This window comes from Passer domesticus, chromosome Z, assembly GCF_036417665.1.
Source record: "Passer domesticus isolate bPasDom1 chromosome Z, bPasDom1.hap1, whole genome shotgun sequence".
Taxonomy (NCBI): Eukaryota; Metazoa; Chordata; class Aves; order Passeriformes; family Passeridae; genus Passer; species Passer domesticus.
In genome coordinates this window covers 67648449-67670113 of record NC_087512.1, presented here as the reverse complement: position 1 = coordinate 67670113, position 21665 = coordinate 67648449, and the positions used below count along the sequence as shown (strand labels likewise).

At 34.1% G+C, this 21665-nt stretch overlaps 1 long non-coding RNA gene across 1 annotated transcript in view; it reads left to right on the top strand.

Annotated features, from left to right (window-relative positions):
* LOC135291381 (uncharacterized) overlaps positions 1–12336 on the top strand; it is a 56223-nt gene extending 43887 nt beyond the window's left edge. The window contains exons 3-4 of the long non-coding RNA XR_010354187.1: positions 10414–10551; positions 11662–12336. This is a non-coding gene — a long non-coding RNA (uncharacterized LOC135291381). The remainder of the gene's footprint in view (positions 1–10413; positions 10552–11661) is intronic.
* Positions 12337–21665: the final 9329 nt, after the last annotated feature.

Below are 21665 nucleotides of genomic sequence, written 5' to 3'. Positions count from 1 at the left end.
TAAAATAAACATCACTATCTACAAATAAATTGGTGCTAAGTGCACTCATTATGTCTTTTAAAACTATTTTAAACTATTTGCATAGCAGAGACTTTGGAGTCTGGAAAATGTCAAGAGCAAGGAAGTTCTTTATAAGAGGAGTGTGATAAGAAAGGACAACTGATAGCAATGGTGTATTTGAAACTTCAAGTGTTTATGCCTTAACAAAGGCATTTCCTACTGTGTTTTCTTACTTGCCAACACTTCCTTCTGAACCCCCAGGCAGAGTAACTGATCTGAGCTTAAATACGTTGGTGAGTCAGGCAAGTACTTTGAAGAGTACTTTGAAATCAAAGGAACAAAGGTGGTTTAAATGAGAGGATTTATTCTGTCTTGCTGCCTGTTGTAAAGGACTGGTACAAAAGGGGGACTGTTTGAGTTGTTAAATGTAAGTGGAGGGCAAGGAAAAGAAGTGTGTTTACTGCATTATCAGCTGTGTGTTAAGTTTTCCATTGCCAATAATGAAACATCTTTACTGCCTGGATGCAGCTATTGCTGGTTGTTTGAAAATGTGTATAGGAACATGAGTGTATTTTGAATTTTTATTTATTGGACAGTTATTTTAAACTCCACATTAAATATCTTCAGTTTGACTTAGGATAATTTTCAAACTCTTCACATGAAACCTTTCTAAACTTTGTAAAAAATGGAAAGCACCCAGAAATATAATTTTTGACAAGTGTGAAACATGCCATTTGAGTCAAAACTATATATACCCTGTGTCACAGGTATAGAATTGTCTTTTGTCCTCCTACTAGCATCTCTTTTGATTGTCTAGTCTAACAGAAAACCACAATTCTTTATTTTCCTTTTGATGCTGTGGTGAATTGTCAACTTGTGTGTAATGCTTGGAGAAAAGGAATGAAATGAAGGTGAGTGAAGGTCATCACACACACTTGATGTAAGAGGGTGGGACAAAACTAGGAGAAGGTGTGTTAAGTATTTTCCTTCTCCTTGTGAGATATTGTTGGACTATAAGTGGTGGCTTGTGGATTTGCAGCCTGAGAGAAAGTTGAGGAAGATAATTGTTTGAATGAATCAGGTTTATCATCCTTTCAGCCTGAAAAGTGGTGCTTGGGTCTGACATGGCCCTCAACAAGGACGTGCATGATGTGCCAAACTATAGAGGTGTCCTTAAAGTCAAAATGCAGTAGACACTGGGATGGGGGCAGGGAAAAGGAAATATAGCATTGTTTGAAGAAGCAAAGGTATTCCCTCTTTTATGAATTTTCCTTTCCCAAAACAAAGCTGAAAATTTCTCTTTCTTTGTCTGCACTTTGCATGCAGCTGCTAGATCCTAATATCTTCTCCCATGAACTCCTCTCATAGTAAAAATCATTCTAAATGCAGTCACAAATATTGGAGTAAAAATAAAAATTACCTACTAGGAGACATTTCTTATTTATTTAGAAAGTTTAATTGCAAAAAGGCTTTCTGAGAAATAGGCAGTCTGCTCTTCAAAAAAAACTCTTTATTAAAGAAACTGTCACTGATTTGAAATTAGGTACGCAACCACAGTTTCCAAAGATAACATGAACAATTTATGTAATGTCATATCGGAAAGCTTGCTTAAAATTTTTTTATGAAAAGTCTGAACAGTTACCTTTAATTGAATAGAAGTAGATTATTATCTTATAGTTAAATGTTTTTTATGAGATTTGTGGTATTAAGGACAGTCAAAAACAGGCACTTACCAACCTTTTCTTCTGTGGTGAAGAAACTGAACATCATCTTTCAGTGAGGATGAGAGAAGCTATTGCATTTGTGAAGGAAATAGTAGTTTCAGTGTACAAAGGTCTTAGAGGTATTACTTCCTTAAGTCACAATTTATGACAGAATGAGACACTGAAAAAGATGTCAATCTATAAAATAAATTAAGTGTAATTAAATAGGGTAATGGGGCATATATAATGTGCACTTTTAAAAATATTGATGATTCATACTTAAAATTGTGCTTCTACAAAAGTACTTTAGTTGTGGCATCACAAATGAATGAATCTTCATTCTATTTCTAACTGGCATTCATTTTAGACATCCCCATGGGGAAAGTAGGCATGAATAGTGGATGATCTCTGAACATTTCAAGACATTTCTCACATTAGAATCATATATTTTGATTTTTAGATTGGAGTACGTTTTTATAAGGCATTTTGGGTTACTTAATACATGGCTGAATAAGGCAATTTTGAGAACTGTAATCCCACCTCTACATGAACAGAGAATCACTGTAATCTTGTGATAGTGACAAGAAATTGCGATGCTACAGTTTAAAATTATGTGTAAATCTAAAATAATATAGGGAATAATCTGAATTGTTTCACTGGTTTTTCTAAAACAAGCTAGTTGAAACAATTACCTTTTTATCCAAATTGTATCCCTTTTAGAAATAAAGTTCTAATTTTCTCTACAAAGTTTAATAGACGATTTATGCATGCAGTAAAGTCAGAATGATTTCTTAGGTATGAGTGATCAATGAAGCAACCTTGGCAAGCAAGTAGGAATTGCTGGTTGTAGGCATTAAAGTTAAAATAAAATTTTGAGATGCACTTACACAGATGTATAAAATGTATCTCTGAAAATAATAATAATGTTTTTGACACATCACTAAAGCATAGGAGATCTTTCAGTGTGTTTGTCTGGAATCAGATTGAGACATGCCATTAAAGTTGCCAGTAGGCACCAAGAATGTCTTTGTGGAAACGGTTTTCTAAGCAATTATTTAGGCTGAGGATTCTCCCCTAAAGAGCATTCAGTTTGCTTTGTGTGACATTCATTTTGCTTTTTCCTTAATGAAGAATAAATTACTTTAACAGTCAAATTCTGCCTTTTTGCAAAAATATGTACAAAATATGTGTCTTTGGCTCAGCCTTGACTATGTAATATTGTTTAAATATACTTTTATGCTCTCTTTGTTCTTTATTGCTGTGGGCTTCAGTTACTTAGTTTCTATATGTCTAAAAATACAAACTAAAAATATAAAATGGGTCTTAATTATACTGCACAATTTCCAATATTCTTGCTTGATTTTCATGTAGTTTGTTTGTTTGTTGTTGTTGTTGTTTGTTTGTTTTTTGTTTGTTTGGTTGGGGTTTTTTTGTTTGTTTGTTTCTGTTGTGGTTTTTTTGTTTCTTTTTTTTTTTTAATGTGCTGTTTATGTCCTTGTCTGTGTAGAAGAAGAATAATTTTGGTTTTGTCATAGTGGAGTAGATGAACAGAATAACATAAGTATACCTGTGAATAATTCCCAACTAATTACCTTCATGTGGAGAAAAACAAAAAGCTGTGATGCTTATTTTATACAATGGGATAGTGGCTGGAAAAACATGAGGTTCTTTTGAAAGCAGTCAGATATAAACACAAATGTGTATAAATATATCACTGTACAAAAGACAGAGTAGGCTTTGTGAACACAGATTCATCTTTCACTCAGGCATTATTTACATGAAGGTCCCATATTTTCTTAAACTCTGTGTACCTGGGTAGTCTGTGAGCACTGAATGATTTGACTTTTCTGTAGCAACTGCATGTAAGTAATCTCCAGTATGAACTATGGATCCCAGTCCATACTCAAGATGTGAGATGACACCAAAACGTCACATGTACACACTGGGTTAGGGCATGGCATCTTCAAAAGAGCTCTGATGAGTAATGCTGCATGCTAAGACATTCACCAAACTCTAGACTTTCCAATATCAAAAATTAAGTGATGATTTCTGTTTGAAATTTTAAGTAGGATTTCACAGAATCATGGAATCACAGAATGGTTTTCTTTGGAAGGAAGCACAGTGTGTCATCTGGTCCAAGCCCCCTGCTCAAACATGGTCATCCTAGAGCACATTGCACAGGACCGTGTCCAGATGTTTCTAAGTATATATATTTTTGTTTGTTTGACAACATACTTAGAATGTTTTTGGAAAAAATCTTGACCTAGTCTTATTTTTCAATTTAAGTTTTACTCATTAAAGAAGCCTATTTTAATTATTTTAATAATAATTTTGAAAAATTTAAGTGGTAGACTCCTACTCAAGCCCCTCCTACTCCCAGTGCAGAACAAGGCAGGAACTCCATCAAATGTGATCTCTCTGGTGTGGGGTGTGGGGGGGAGGGGAGAGCAATTTATAGATGAGCAATTCCCTGCACTTGTTTTGTATCTTAGCTTTTCATAAGATTCACTTTACTGACAAACATTAGCAGTGAGCAAGCACTCTAATCACATGTAACATCTGTTGTACATTTTGTTGCTTATAGAATTTAGCAGCTCTAGAGGAGCAGAGGATGTTAGATTTTTTTTTCCTTATACACTCATTATTGACATTTGGCTTGAGCTGCATTATAAAATCAGTGTTGAGTATGGGTCTGTTGGTCTTAGCTCAGTCTCTCATGAATTGTAAGCATGACTTGAATAATGAGAGGGTAGTAAAGTGTAAGCTGTGTGTTTAGAAATGAATTGCATAACAGCCATCCGAAATGGCAACATTTCCATGCAGGCAGCACAAGCAGAGCAAAATACATTGTAGGCTACTACACTTATTGTTATTGCTAAATGGCTGTAATTAATTTAGAAGAATGCTGACCCTACCAGATGATTCAGTATAGCATGGCAGTGGCTGTTACGCATGAATGAACTTGTGTATTCAATGCATTACTGTACAATTGTCCTTTTTGCTTATTAGAAAGGCAGGAGATGTGGCATTATTTATGACAATGTTTCAACAATGGCACTACTGAAAAATGTTTTCTGTGTTAAAAATGCTATTGACCTTTAAAAATGTAATTTTTCTATGTAAAATATAAATTATATCTGAGATGCTACACCTGTGCAAAAAAGAAAACAAAATTGTGTCAGCATTTTATAACAAGACTCCTTTCTAGCTATCTTGGCATCTGATTTCCAGGTTAAATATATATCAGCAATAACTACATCATTGAAGGTTCTCTGAGTTTTGCAGCTTTAAGAGGAAAAAAAAAAACAAACTAGTTTTCAGATGCAAACATTGAATTTCTGACATGATATAGTAAATTTCAATAATGCTTTGATACATACGTACACGATATTGGTATCTGTAGCAAACCACATTTTGCTTTCTAACTCAGTGTCTCAGTTACTTGTGCCTTGTTTAATTAAGTATGGCTAATGATTATCGATGCTAGTTTATGCCTTGAATTTAAATTGGGCTACAAGACCGGTCATTTTATAATGATTCCATTAATATTATTTTAAGTTCAAAATAATATTTTATTCAGGTGTAAAGAATTCTTGAAGTACTATGTTTTATATCTATCACTGTCCTATAAAAAAAAAAAAAAGAAGCTGAAAAAGTAAGCATATGTATTAAAAGTGACAAAGATAGATGAGACTAGCTTAGCTTTTTGCTTGACAGGATTTTCCCACGACATATGTTCAGTGCTACCAGTGTTATTACAGAGAGCACCGACTAATCAGGGAGACAGATTCACAAACAGTGACTGCAACACATGGTGGCCTCTCAGTGTTAAAAAAGACCACTGCAGTAATTTGTAAACATGGTCAGATAATGTGCGTATTCATAATTTTGATTACTTCAGCCACAGTCATCAAACCCAGAGGTCTTTTCCTTAACACTTCAATAGTTTGAAAAGAAAAGGTCTTCTAAGTTAGCAGTGTCTGCTGCTGAACCAAAGTAGTGAGGGAAAATTCTGATAGCTTTTAATGGGCCTTATCTTGATTAAGTGTATTAAAAGCACTACTTTTAAGAGTAATCAGTAACTGTGTTTTTAATGACAAGATGACATTAATTACGGCTGGCTATTTTAAGCCATGTTAACACCAAACCTCTTATTTATCAAATGCTGCCTTTACATGAAGGAGCTAAGTAAATCAGATTTGTGGCGAGAAGCAGCTGAAGTTCTGCGTGACTGATGTAGCTTGTCGTGAGTGCTCGGCTGACCTAATTTTACAGCTGCTCAGGGAAGACATTTGTAAATGGGCTTGAGATTGAATCTACAACAGTCACATGCAGTGAATACAATATCTTTTATTGTGAGAGGTTTCTGTGGTATGTGCACAAGCTATTGGAACCAGTCAAAAGACTACTTAGTAGAGGAGTCTGAATTTTATACTTGTAAGGGTAGAGGGCAACACTTTAACTTACAGACATCAGTATTTTTTTTAATGAATCTTGGAGATAAATATTTCTAGGTTTCTTGAAAGTCAAACTAGTGGTAGAAAACTCTATCAGATTTGCAGAATAAAACTGTGAAGTTATTTTGCATTTTTGATAGAAATGGATTCCATGAAAAATATCTGTAATTTTTTTGTCTGCCTTATTTTTCCTTGAACTTTCTTTAAAAGAGCCTGTTTACCTCCCAAATGCCGTTACCATAGGATTTATTTTTCTAGTTTCAAATTCCCCAATGCCTGAGGTAGAGGCACAAAACTAAAAACTTCACCAGACATTTAGAGGAATCTCTGGCATGGAAAACTTTTTTCTGATATGAGGTTTAAAATCTTAAGCAGAAGGATCCCAGCTATCTCCTGTCCAGAGAAATTAATCTGCCTTAACTGGATTCAGAAGCAATTTCCTAGTGATCTCAGTGGAGATATACTCTGTCTTTGTTCAGCTCAAATGATCTTCCTTCCATAGAGTTTTTCTTGATATTCATCTTAAAATTCATCCCAAATTTAACCTGCTAATTGCTTTTTATCAAAGATGTATTTAGACAATGTCCTTAATACCATGATTTAATGGTTTTAGCCTTGAATTGATCAGACAGTTGAACTACATGATTACTATAGTTCTCTACCAACTGAAACTATTCTATTCTATTAATATTTTTTCATATTCTTTTTGTTTTGTTTTACTTTTATTGTTGTTCTAATATTTTTAGTAATCTAGGAAGTAGAGATTCTGTTATTGTATATGTCCCCTAGACTGAAACATAGAGAAGCTTTGCTTTCTCTGTGATAAAATGTACAAGTGCATATTTTAAAACATTTTATACACTTTTAGTGTCTAATGGTTCAATAATATTTTATAATTCAGAATCTGGAGGATTTTCTGAAAATTATTTTTGCATTTCATAATATAGAAGTCACAAAAATATTTCTGAACTAAAATGAGTTCAAACCTATACTTCAAAAAAAATTATTAATTTAGTTTAAGGAAAATATTTATTACAGCAAATCCCTATTTCTCATCCCCACCCTCCCTCTGTGCCCTGCTGAGGAGAGCCCAGCTCCAGCTCCCCAGTAAAGCATTGTGTGTACTGGGGGCTGCTTTTAGGTGCCCTGCTTTGGAGCTGCTCCTTCTCCAGACTGAACCAGGCCTGGTTCTCCTGCCTCTCCTCACAGGACAAGTGCCTTATGCCCAGCCACCTCAGTGGCATTCTGCTAAGATAAGTCTGGTTTATTGATACTTCTTTCTCTACAGAGGAGTCAAAAACTGAATGCAGCGTTTGTGTGATTGTATTGAAGATTTTAGAACAAGTTCCAGAACTTTTAAAATTTTTTTTAAGTAATTCAAAAGGATCTACTCTCTCACCCTCTCCAATGAACCTTGAAGGTAAGCACTAAGGTAGACTGTGTTACTCAGCAGTAACTTCTTGTCTGTATTCTTGTGTCAAAGTGGAGCCTGGGTCAAAGTAGAGAATTTTTTCACAGCTAAGAAATCCAATCCTGGAACCCATGCAAGATGGATCTATGACAAACAGTAGATTAGCTGGGAACTTCCTCTGAAAGAAAGACTGCACGTACTCTTCCAGACAACTAAAATTGTGAAGAAATCGTAACCTGAGCTCATCTGCTTTAGGAAGTGACTTTCCTAAATGATTCAAATAGGAGAGAAGATTGAGTAGCAAAAGGAAGATTTTACCTTTTACAACTTAGATAAATTTTTCAGCTGGACTACTGAAATATGAAATTAATTGTAAATGTATGTTCTGACCATAAAGTTGCTCTTTTAAGTTCATTTTGAACATGAAGTACAAGCATATACTCAAGATACCAGGTCTGCTTATTCAGGTAATGGCATTTAATTAATTCAGGTAATGGCATTGGAAACTGAAAATGTTGTATTTATTAGCTAGGATATTTTTATTTCTTAAATACTTACATGATTTCTTATAACATTAAAATATTGCGGAATTTCTTCTGTGCATTTTAATTAAATCTTTACAAGCAGAGAGCAAAAACATGGCACAGGTTCCAACATATCCTGTGTTTTCCCAGCTGTACATGATCTCCTTACATTTTACTGGCAAGGTTCTGTATGTAAGTATTTAATGAGAAGCTACATTTAATAGCATTACTAATCATCATGCTGATTTTTTCCAAACAGGTTTATTTGCTCTTTTCAACTTGAGCAATTTGTGTGTCTGCTGTGTGTGTATCTGTGTGTGTGTGTGTGCACAGAGAGGACAGGTAACAGCTGGGGTTATAATTGAACACACTTTTTGTTTCTTTTAAATATGCAGTTCTAGTCAGTCATGTAAAGCAGGGTGCACCAAAAATAATTTTGCAGGTAGTTTTAAAGGGGGAATTAATTGTGCTGGCTACACTGGGAAATGAATGATTAAGGTACAAAAAATTGGGAAAAATATTTTTGTCTGAGCACTAAAGGGACTCTTGCCTCTGAACGCAGAGGGAGTTTTCACTTTCTTTTAGTTACAGATAAAATTCCATTTAAGACTAATATATTAATTTCTCTCTAATTATGATATTTGGACCTGGAATATAGACATCCCTGCACTCTAATACAGTTATTTTATATCAGAATAAGACTTTCATTCACTGACTTTAATCAGGTTCACACTTTCAACTTCTTTTCTCTTCTATATGTCTGTTTATTTTGTCCCTGTTTCAAGTCATATTACACTGGTGTGCTTCATTACATTGCCGCCTTTCTTTTAATTATGTATATATAAGAGCAGCATAATGGTGAAAATGGCAAAGATTTTAGGAAACATTTTTTATTCTGTGGAAGAATGTGTGTATCCACGTGCGAATTAATTCACAATCAAAATCTGGAAAGAGAAGAATTGTAATTAAGCATGTTCACTGTATGCCTAGCCGTACTGTGTTTTTAAAATGACTGCGACATAAATTCTGATTTCAGTATTATAATAGATTTGATATACTGTATAAATATAGAAGCAATTGCATAATTTTCCTGATTTCAGTATTATAATAGATTTGATATACTGTATAAATATAGAAGCAATTGCATAATTTTCCTGATTTCAGTATTATAATAGATTTGATATACTGTATAAATATAGAAGAAATTGCATAATTTTCAAGACCATAAATAATACTGTTTAGTGAAATTTTCTAAATAAATATTTTCCAGTGTACAAACAGCTGGAAGAAGACTAATAACATCAATCAATTTAAGTTTACTTCCAGTGTAACTGGAAGGCCCTGTAGGGCTCATTGATATCATTCAGCTTTGGGTCTTTTCTAGTGTCAGCATCTGCACACTTAGTGGTGTTATTCCACTGTGAACAAAGCAAAGACTGCTTGTAGAAAAGATGTGGTTTGATGATAATATGACATAGAACTGGGTAGAATTTAAATTTCCGATTGTGTCATTCTTGAAAAAAGTAGAAAGTTTTCAAAGTTTCATGTAGCACTCCTTATTATAAAGATTCCCATTTTCTCCTCCAGTGCTACTGCACTAGAGTAACAGATAAAATACGTGGATTTAGTTCTGGGCTTGTTCTGGTACTTGGCTTTTTTCCACTGCTATTAGAAAGAAAGAGCTTTTGTGGCTTCACTGGGATTTTGTTACATAGGGAATATGGAATAGCCCTTTCCCATCACTAGAAATATTAATACACTAATAGAGATGTAAACTCCAGAGTTATGTTAATTTGAAGCACCAGTTGAAACCGTTAGGTGAGGAATTCTGCCAAATTCTGTTTATGTTTATTTAAAGCATATTAAAATGAGTGGAAACTAGATCCTAGATTAGTAAATGTGGAAAATGCATCACTGTGGAAAAAGACCCTTATTCTTATTTATGAACTTCTAAGTTACAATAAGTAACTTAGAAATAATAATAAATAACTTGAGATACAATGTGAAATTTCTTAATAGCAGAAATAATATGCACATATTTTAAACAAGACTAGTTCATACCGACTTATAGGTTCTTAGTGTTCTCTTTTTTCTTTCTTTTCTTTTTGTTGAATGTGTTTTTATACAGTCCCAATTTTGCAGATTCATAGGGCAGTTATGGAGGCCTAGTAGCAGTGGGGGAGGATGTTACCAACTTTGTGCTAATCTTGAGTGATGTGAAGTAACCCAGTGATTTTGGCCAGTACCTTCAAAAGACTTTCTGTTTATTCTCACCTTTTCTTTTATTTCAGAAAATAAAATAGATTTTTCACTCCTAGGAGGACTGAGCTTTGGCCAATAGTGTTGTGAATGCCGGCCTGGAAAAAACACCCCTGTTCAGCTCCTGCTCACCACTTGGTGAGCTCATGCTTAAGGAGGTATCTCCACAGGAATCTCCACAGAGCTGTCTCAAATGGGTAATTCTTTTTCAGTCAATATTCAAGACTTTTAATAATTATCCCTTGAAAAATTTCTGTATCATCATAATATGTTCAACATATTGATTTTAACCAACTTTCTGTTTAACATATGGAATCAGCAGAATTTTAGAGAACTGATTTTTCCTCACTTCTTGAGCAAAACTTACTCTATATCTTCTTTCCAGCTTCTGTCTAGGATTTAAATGAGGCTAATTTTTCACAGGCCTTTACTTTCACACGCTACTTTATGAATTGCAAATAAAAATGCATTAAAATGGAAATTACTTCCGGTTTAATTTTTTTTAAATGTTTTGTCATTACATAAGAGCAAATGGAAGTTACAGTGGGATTATCCATCAAATTATATGTAAATGTACATTTAAATTTCAAAATTTTCTTAGTTTCGTGTTCAGTTGAACTATTGAAGCAAAAATGAAAATGCAAGCAACATTTATAAGTGACATCAATCTGATATTCTGGCAATGTTGTGTATTAATGATACTGCAGTATTCACAGTGCTAACTCCATAACTGTGAAAAAATACCTGTTAATGTTGACTTAATTTGTGTTACTATACAAAGAGTGTTTTATCCTAAATGTATATTAAAACTGTGATTTGAAACCCTAAGTCTAATTGATGATTCCAATGTTATGTTCTCTCTTGAGAAAGGAATATCTTGCATCACACTTTATAATTTCTGGACAATTATTCTTGTAAGAATAAAGGATAACCTTCAGATTCATTACCTTTCAGCTGTGGCCAGGTCATTATTGAGCAATTACCAATTTTATCAAGGATTTATTTTACATTTGATAACAATGCAAGGCAAATTCTTATTCCGTACACCCTTGATTGCAATTGAGAAGGAATTGATGATATTAATAATAAATCTATTTTTTTACTTGCCCTGCTGTGAGGACACCATGTAGTGTAAAGCATCATGTGTAATATATATCATGTATATAAATTACAAAGTCTAATGCAGTCTTTCATTTTCTATTCTGTAGGTTAAAAATTATGAACTGATATTTTAGCTACTATTGACTGTGAGTTTTTTAATTTGTCTGGACATATGAATGGTACATTTGTTTTTCTGTTTACAACAGGGAAAGAGGAAACTCCCATAGGACTCTAATAAAAGATTGTACAAAAATGACTGTACCTCACCCTGTTGTCAGTCTGCAACAAATTGAAGATGTTGTAAGTAATTTCCTCAAAATCTAAGAATCAACAAGCAAGAATGACCAGCAGTCATCACTTTGGGCAGATAAAGAAGCTTTTATGCCTTGCTCTATCCTGGACTAGCCCTTTTATCAATCTTTGCTGTTGTTTACCTACACATTTTTCTGTCTCACATATAAGTCCTTCAGGGCACAAAGCATGAGTCTGTATGCTTTCGTGTAAGATAACAGTAACAATTTCACTTGACTTTTATTGCAATAAAGTATGTAGCAATGCATTTGGAACAAAATCATATGTTGATATTTCACAGCAATGCCAGATAAAACTGATTAAGTAAGATTCTAATCACACTGTTAACTGTCATTCTTTTCCACGTGAGTTTCAGCATTTGCAGTGAAGAATCAGTATTGATGATTTTACTTAAGTTAGTGAGTATGTTAATTGTCTGAATGAGAAAGATAAACAGAATTTTGCTATTGAGAAGAAATAATTGAACGTCTGTTACATTACAGGCTGGATGCACTGCTACACAGCTTCACACAGCTTAAGTTGTTCATCTGTTTTAACTTCTTGGCTAAGGTCAGATAATCCGTTAGATTTCTTCCAGGACCCAAGGATCATGTGTATTCTCAATGCGTATTTTACAAATAAACTGCTACTAGTGGTTTTAGACCTTCATTTTTTTTTGGTTGAGTAGTACATCAATCCCGTAAGGAGCTACAAGCCAAGACAGATCAAGGTTCAGGAAAAAGAAGGTTCAGGTTTCAACAAAAAATAAAGTACTCCAAAGTCAAGATTTTAAAACTACTTTACTGAATGGTTACACATGGCATACAGTCAACAGAAGAAAAAAGAGACAAATATATGTTTAATATATTTTTAAAATTTACCAGGAATTTAAAAAAAATTATTGAAATTCTTCCAAATTTTGGGTTGTTAAGGAACACAAATATTGATCAAAGCACTAAGAGTAAAGATGTCCTCAATGTCAGACATTGGGCTGTAAGAAATGAGTTTTTCCTCATATTTGCAAGAGAGAGCTTGTACATAAACATAAAGTGGAAATAATTGAATTTATTTTCCCATTTGTAGGTATTTCTCATTTTTTCTCAGTTTTAAGCTTCAGGTTGTTTTTATGTCTTGTGGCTGTTTTGTCCTAAGGACAAAACTGTCCACAATTTTGTCCTAAGGTAGGTCTTGATGTCTTAGTCACAGAATCACAGAATCTGCCAAGTTGAGAGGGATTCACATCAAGTCCAACTCCTGGCCCTGCACAGCACCATCTGCAAAAGTCACACCATGTGCTAAAGAGCATTGATCAAGTGTCTCTTGAGCTCTCTCAGGCTGGTGGTGTGACCACTTCCCTGGGGAGCCTGTTCCAGTGACTAACCACCCTCTGAGTGAGGAACCTTTTCCTGATACCCAACCTGAGCCTCTCCTGACACAGCTTCAGGTCATTCCCTCACATCCTGCCACTGTCACCACAGAGCAGAGATCAGTGTCTGTCCCTCCTCTTCCCCTCACAAGGAAGTTGTAGCTGCAGTGAGGTCTCCCTTCAGTCTCCTCTTCTCCAGGCTGAACAGACCAAGGGACCTCAGCCACTCCTCACACGGCTTCACCCCAAGGCCTTTCACCTTCCTCATGGCCTCCTTTGGACCCTCTCTGACAGCTTCATCTTATTACAGAAAAATGAATCCATAATTTCCTTTAATTCTTGCTTTATTTTCCTTAATTTTTGATTGGTTTGGGTACTATTCTTTAAAAAATTGTTGAAAAATTAAAAATATATCAAATCTTTTAGAATAGATAAAGCTTTCCACAAAATGTCCAAAAATAGCATATTAGTGTCCTTGCTAATCCTTTTCATCCTATCTGTAGTGTATGTGTTTTTATAGGTATGGACATATATATATATATATGTATATATATATACTTATATATGCATACATATGTGAAATGTGTGCATGTGTGTGTATCTAATGTATGTATTACAAGTATGTTCTCTTTTATCACAGTAACTTCTGTTTTTCTAGGCCATCATTAGAGATTCATCGGCAGTGATGTGATGTAATACCATTTTTTCACTAAACATTCTTCTCCTTCATTCTCCATTATAACTTTGGTATTTTTTTGTTGCTGATCACGACTTATTTCCAAAGATCTTTAGAGCTTCTGATCACCATCTTCCATTATCTTCCTCCTGCAATATAATGTCTTTCGGACTTAGTGCCACTTAAAATCAGCAACTTCTAGAAATACTGTATTCCTTTCAAATACTTTGAGCGAGCCACATTCAACCTGACAGAGTCTGAGAACATTAAAGAGGAGACTGAATCAACTTATATGACTACATTGTTTGCTGAGGTGCTCTGCTTGATTCATTTGGGGTAGAGAAATAGTTCTGCCAGCTGTATTCTTCCAGCAGGGCTTGTTGGGAGAGCAAAATATACTGTCCTTTTATATATCTCAGCAAAGGATTTTTGGTGAACATCTAAGCATGTGGCTTGCTCTAGGAGCCCCAGAGCAAGAGGTCAGTTGAGAACCTCTCTTCTCCTTTGCCTCCAGACAACCAGAGCACTCTCCAGGACAGTGCTGTCATGTAATTGGGTTCTTCATGCTTTCACTAATCCATACTTTGAGAGATTTCCTATTCTCTGGAGGGTGCCCTTAAATTCTTCTTCACTTGTTTTGGTCCCCTGCCCCTGACTAGATTGCATCTAAATTCTGACACTGATTTTCTACATTCTTGTTCACAGAAAGTTGACATAGTTTAGTGCTGGTTTTGACCAGAAGGCTTTTCCCATGTCTCCACAGGCTCTCTGTACTCATTTATTTGCTTTCTGAATCTCTTGTATTTCTATGCTTTAATTGTTTGATGGTTGCAAGTAGTTAAGTGGAAATGTGGCTTTGAGCAAACTTGTTTACCTAGTTCTACTTTGCCTATGGAACCTGCAGTTTGTTGTGTTTCTTCCTCTCACCAGAAATATAAAATTATTTTTCTATATTGGAATGGAAAGACCTATGTATTTGAATCTCATATTAGTTTATGGCTTTGACAAATAGCTCATTAATGAAAAATTACTTTGTTGACTTTAAGTTCTTCATTAAATTCCATTATTTTTGATATGCTCATGCAGAAGCATTAAAATGCAAATCGTGATGTAGAGTTTAATGCATTAATAGATCCATTGACTGCAATGTTTTCTTTATACAAAATGTGCCTTCCTCATTCATGCAAATGGTTAATCTGATTATTTGAACCATTTGTATATTTATTAGACAACTTAAGTACAATCTAGATAATTCTGTTATAAATTCAATTTAATTTCATTTTATATATATGAAGTGCCTAATTATGATAGTAGTAAAGAATTACTTGCTGAATTAATTAAGTGCATTCTAGAAGCTCAGGGGTTTTAGAGGATATGAAGACACAGTCAGAAAGTGGAGATATATGACCTATGGCTTATCTTGTTCTTTTGTACACATCCAAACAGGAAACCGGGCCTATATTTGTTTGATATAAAGTGGTTAAAAATCATTCTGCCAAATGAGATGGTTGTTGTAAAAACTTGATATATGAAAATCAAAGTCATGTTCCAGCTAGCCATGATCTTGGAGATAACTGGAAAATAAACGGTTGAAAAATTTCCTTCTAGGCCACCAAAAAGCACTGTGGGATTGATAACCAAGATGGAAAATTTGAGTTGAACCTTGCAAAATGCTGAACACCTAGGGGATGTTGAATGAAGCAAGAGACATTGTTCCATGTATAGTAACTACAGGGCAACATGGCACTGCCAAGTTTTTTCTGTAGTACCTCTTAGAACTTGATGCTTCAAAACGTACCCAAAGGCTTAGTTTTTTGCTAAGTATTTTCTACTGTAGGCCTGACACTTAGGCAGGCTGCTCTTCCAGGTAACTACCCCAGTTTACACACTGCACATGACGTTCTCTAGTGTGAAATAACCCTTTGGTCATCCTGGGTCATCTGTCCCAGCTAAGACCCCTCCATGTCTTTCTTGTACTTTCTCATTGACAGAGCATGAGACACACACACACACACACACACACACACACACACACACACACACACAAAAGTCCTTGACTTAGAATAAACATGACTTAGATAATCCCAAGATATCACCCAATGATGTGTTTTCATCTTTATTCTCATTCTGAATCCAAAATACAGCACAAAACCAGCTGTTGGAGAAGCCAAAACCAGGACAAGATGAAAGCTGTAGTCAGCAAATCATCTCTGTTTTCAGTGAAACTCTACCCTTTTAGTAGGTCAAATACTTTTCTGCATTATGGTTTTTGATGCTAATGGGAGGACAAAATTAAAGTGCGCTGTGGTTTTTTTGTCAAGGGTGCCAATTAGATAAGCATAAGTGAATAGCAAATTTTGCAGAAAACCAGTATAAGATTTTTTTTCAAACTTTTTGTAAAATATGACCTTTTCTTTATCTTTTCTGCAATTACAGTGACTTGTGAAGCATGGAAATACATTATATATAATCACAGAATGTAATTTGCTGATATTTGAAAATGAAGAGAATATTTGGCGATAGATTTAGAAAATTTCAGATTGGAAGATGTTTTTGTTCCCATATACATCAGCATATCCTGTGTTTCTATTTGATAATGTCAATGAGTAACTGGCTGAAACAAGTGACTAATATAGAGAAATTTTATTATTTATTGCCACATGTTTCTAGAAGTTATAATAACAGTATTATTGAAAAAATATGTTTTTAGGATGCTTTAGGATGTTTCTGTAAAACACATTTTTCCCTGGTACATTCCAAGGTACATCCAGCTAGGATTTTTTAAGACAGAACTGATTGAAGGTCTCTTCCAACCCAGTGATTATGTGAATTCTGTGATTTGCAGTGTGGTTTGTCTGGTTTGTTGGTCAAGTTTCAATACATTGTTATCACCTTAATATTTTTAAAACTCCTTTTAAGAATACTGCAACAAACTCTTGTTTCTGATGGGTTTTTGAATTCTGTTGGAGTTACGATTCAACAGTAAAGTACTGTTAATATTGTTGGTTTATGTGGTTTATAAAGATATATGAGAGTCTGATTGATTAGTTTTTCACAATGCTAATTGAGAATTTTCCACAATCAGTGACTATTTATTGTGGACCATATCTATCAATGGCATATGAATAGCGGTTTTCAACTTAAATATTCAGCTGGGTTATTTATTAGTAAAGAGATTTATCTCCTTACAACTGCATTTAAAAAACAAAGCCTTTTCATTGGAGTTTTAAGGTTGTGATATGTACTTCAGAAATGGACAAGGAAAAGAGATCTCTAGGAAATGTTTGTTTGCCTATATGCTATACATTAATTAATATGCTGAAGAGAATTTTGGTACCTCTTATCAGTTTCCCTAATCAGCTTTCCTTTTTTGTTTATAGCATGAAGAAAGGGACAAGCAGTTTTTAGGCTTGAGTAAAATCTTAGTCAGAGAGAGTCTTTATCATAGGAGTTTCAGGTGCTTGTATTACTGCGTTCAACAATAGCTATTTATCTTCTAACAATTTTTAGAGGTTTCTTCTTTGCATGAATATCTCTGAGGTCTATTTGTTTCCATTTGATAGTACCAGTTGAAAGTGGTGCATGGCTTTGCTTTTCCTTAGTTGTACAGCTTCGTCCTTGATGTCAGAAATTTGGCCCTACCCAAAATAATTGTAATAAATTGCTCTAATTTATCTAATCTAATCTAATCTAGTCTAATCTAGTATATTGTAAGAAATATAACCTTTTCCAAGACCTTACGCAATGTGCATGGTAGGGTTGTCTTGCTCTTATACTACATTTTGTGTGAAGCTGCATATGCTGTGGGCACAGTAACTTCCATTAGTTTCTAAAAGTATTTCTAGGGTGAGGCAGAATCCTTAGGAGAATCTGCTTCCATGCAGGTTCACTTAGAAATCTTCCTCATCCTCTTTTGACAAAGAAAATATTTTTTTCTAAACCCAGTTAGGAGAATGTTTTGCTACAAAGACACAGAGGTAATCTAGTCCTTAAAAATTTACTTGTATTGGATTTTTTTCCCCATTTGCTTCTCCTTTCTGAAATAGAGCATTTGAAATTTTTTTTTCCTAATTTTTTCTAATAGTGTCCTATCATTTTCTGATTTGGCTGAAGGTTTCTCTTCAAAGAGTTAATCCACACTGGAAAGAATTTTCTTAGTGCCACTGGGTTTTGCTTCTCCTGCCTCAGTAAGCAGTCCTCTTTCCACTAAAACTACTGCCTGCAGAGAGCAACCTCCTTTGCCATCATTTCAGCTTCATTGCCTAGAAAGCATTGTGAGAGCTCACTATAAACTGAAACTGACCCCAGGGTAACAGAGTGATTTTTTTTCACACATGATTTAATCCATGACTAGATTTCATAGAGATTTCCAACAAGGCAAAACAAGACAAATATCACTAGATATATTTTAAAAAGCATAAAAAGGAAAAACATTGTTTATCATCTGAACTTTGATTATCTATATCATCTGCAGTTGTTCTGTTCTTTCATTGTGTTATTATGGATTTTTACAGAAATCTTATGACCAGGAATTTCAGTACAGAGAATACTAAACTTCTCTGCAAAATGATGAAGTATTGAGCTGTTTTTCTTTCCCCACTTTTTCCATCACCCTGAGATAGGAATACTCACTATGACCTTTCTTAGGGTAAATTAACATTCATGTTAGTTGACCTCTGAGCTCATTGCTCTCAGAACCTTTGTTCTTGGCAACACCATTCAGATCACATACAATGTCTGGATGTGCCTTGGAAGTACTATTTGACTTGAATAACTACCCAAAATTTCAAGTAAAATGGTACATTTTTTGGGGGAAGAAGAAGTGATGTTAGAGAAAAAAATCTAAATATGCACCAAAGTTTATTTGAAATAACAAAACAAATCAAACATAAAAATATTAAATCTCATTTCTTGAAAAAATAAGGAATCAATAGCATAAAGTATTTTTCTTAGCATTTTCAGACCAGATTTTTTCTCCAAAATCATCCTCAAAATAGTGTTCCAACATTCTGTTTAGTCTTTTGGCCCTGTCATATAACTGCATAATTCAGTCTCTTTTATCATGAGGTATCACTTTCTGGCTTGGAATAAATAACACTTGAGTATTGTATCACTCTGTGTTTTGGTTTGATATTTTTTCACACTCCAGCCATTTCTATGGTATTTTAATGCAGAAAGTGAGAAAAAAAGTATTATATTCTCACCTTCATCTTTCATATTCAACTAGCTGTAGTCCAACATGTAATAGTAATGAAAATATGTTGACAAATGTAATTTATTTCTATGACAATGTTATTAATTCTTGGTTTGAAGGTTTTAGTTTAACTAATATGAAAGTCTTCCTATGTTTTAAAATGATAAGAGAAAAAATGTTATATTAATTGCCCTTTAAGGATGACAACAGTATTTTTCTTTTAAAAGGGAAAACACATTGTTCAAACTTTCTATCCACTTTATCATCATCTTTTTATGTCAGAGGAGATGGGAATGAAAATTGGTCATACTTTCAATTGCCAACACTTCAGTTTCAGAAATCTATTAATCTGCAGTTTTTCATCATAACCATAATTATACACCATAATCATAATTATATCCTAAATATATATTATATTTAGAGGACTAAAATATTAGCTCATGGACAACGAGAGTTCTGGTGTTGCCTGTCTTACAAGTAGTCCATTTCTACATAAATCAGGTCCAACTAGAATCACTCATACAGGAAAGAAGATACATTTTTGGATTTATGTTTATCAGGGAATGACGTGGAAATTTCTCAAGAACTACTTGTCATACGGCCATTCTTTTGTCAGGGTGTCTATCTGTGGGAGGATCAAACTGGTTTTTATCGGAATTTTATTATGTGCATTTTGAGAAGGAAGTGGTTTCTCTTAATTGACTTCTGAGCCATAGGAGAACAGTGTCACTAAAGATATTTTTCCAAACATCCGTCATCTTTGATACCTCTTGGCTGCATTTGCACAAAACCAATATTTCCACTCTTAATCAATACAATTCTGTTTCTCCACTGGTGGACACGTTCTCATCCAAACAGAAAGCAAACAAAAGCCACTTGGCAAGTCTGAGCCTGCTCATGCCTTGGACATAAAAAGGAAAAAAAAAAAGGAAAAAACATGAAAGAAGGTACAAGAATGAAAAGGAGTTATAAAAGAATTGAGAAACTACTTAAAAAGAGTGGTGAAAAAAATTGTGAATATTATTATCAGGCTAGATTAAATTCAAGAAGTTGTAAACCAAGCCACATTAATACAAGGTACTTTGAGTGTGAGGTTCATTGTAGAGAAAGAAACCACAAAAACTGTCAAACCCAATCATTTTATTATAATTCAACTGCATGACCCCGAATTGTAAATTTGATACTGTCCTGTGCAGTATACTTGTAGATGTTTCTAATAAACTCAAGCAAGACATACAAGGCTGTTGCGAAAGCAAATGAGAGTTTGCACTATGCTTCCAACCCAACAGCATACCATAGAATTCCCAGGATTCAGTCAAGGCTTTCAGGTCAAAAGAGCAAAGATGTACCAGAATACTTTCAGCAGTATGAATGCTATAGAGTTCTACTTAACTTCCTAAATTATCTGTCAGAAGCATACACTGCAAGCAGAGAAAGAGATTTTTCAGTACATAGAATTAGAAAGTACCCTTGCCTCTGAGTTTAATCACAGGGTTTTAATACATTTACCAGAACGGGTAAGAAACCAAAATAGCATTATCCTTGACTGGAAAGTTCCTGCCTGCTTATGAATATCTTACCTTAGTAAAATGAGCTTCTGTTCCTACATTTAAAAAGTATTATTGGTAACCAGTATGACTCCATAGCAGACAAATAAAATAACCTAGTCTCTGTCCTAAAGATACTGTATTCTAAAGAGAAAAAAGGCATAGACACTAAAAAAAGTTATAAAGAAAATAAGAGAAAATATCAGAGACTGTCCAGAATTATATTATATAGTAGTGACCAATTTTGTGGTCATTTTTTTCTACTTTTTTTAAGGATTTTTTTTGGACTTCATTTTTAGGATCATTTTGAAGAGAAAAAGTTTAGTGGTCTTAAAATTATGGAGATTCTAATAAAATATGTGGTTTGAATTTGGATGTGCAGCCTACAAAATTATAAGAACATTGACAAGCTGTTTAAACTGGTTATTCCCAATGAAGGTGTTAGTTTTGTGATAATATTTCTTACAGATGTGGGACTAATGGTTATTCTTTCTGATCTTTCAGCATATGCCAGGATATTTCTAATGTTTTTTAGCTTTCAGATTTTATATATTTCATGAAGCTGAATGAAACTTAGGTTTTCTGATGTTTTCCTAATGTATGCAATATGTTAATTGAAAATTTTTCTCATAAAAAATTCAAGATTTTTCGCAACTTTTTTTTCTTCTGGCAGATTATTAGGAAAATTCCAGTTATTAAGAAAATTCCAGTTTGATTGTATCATCATCAACAGATCTAAGATCCTAGTGAAGCTGCAAAGTCACAGGGTATTACAAAAGAAATTTATTTTGAAGACTTGTCGTATTGGATAGCAGTTGTGTTAGTGCTAGGTAGCCTTGCAACCTATCTCACCACCTACATTCTTTCCAATTTTTCAATCTGTTTGACATGTGTGGGAAACATAGGATTGTTTCACAGAAAAAAAAAATGAAGCACATCTATCCAAGTTTATACTTTCTATTTGTGTTTTGATAAAATAAATTTGAATTAATTTGAGGTCGGCATTTCTTCTGGTGCTTTATGGTTAAATCTAGATGTCAAATAGTGAATCTGAAGTAAATTGAAAATGAAATAGTTTCAAAGGAGTTAAACCTATCATTTTTATTCATCTTAATAGCCTCCATACTGTAACCATT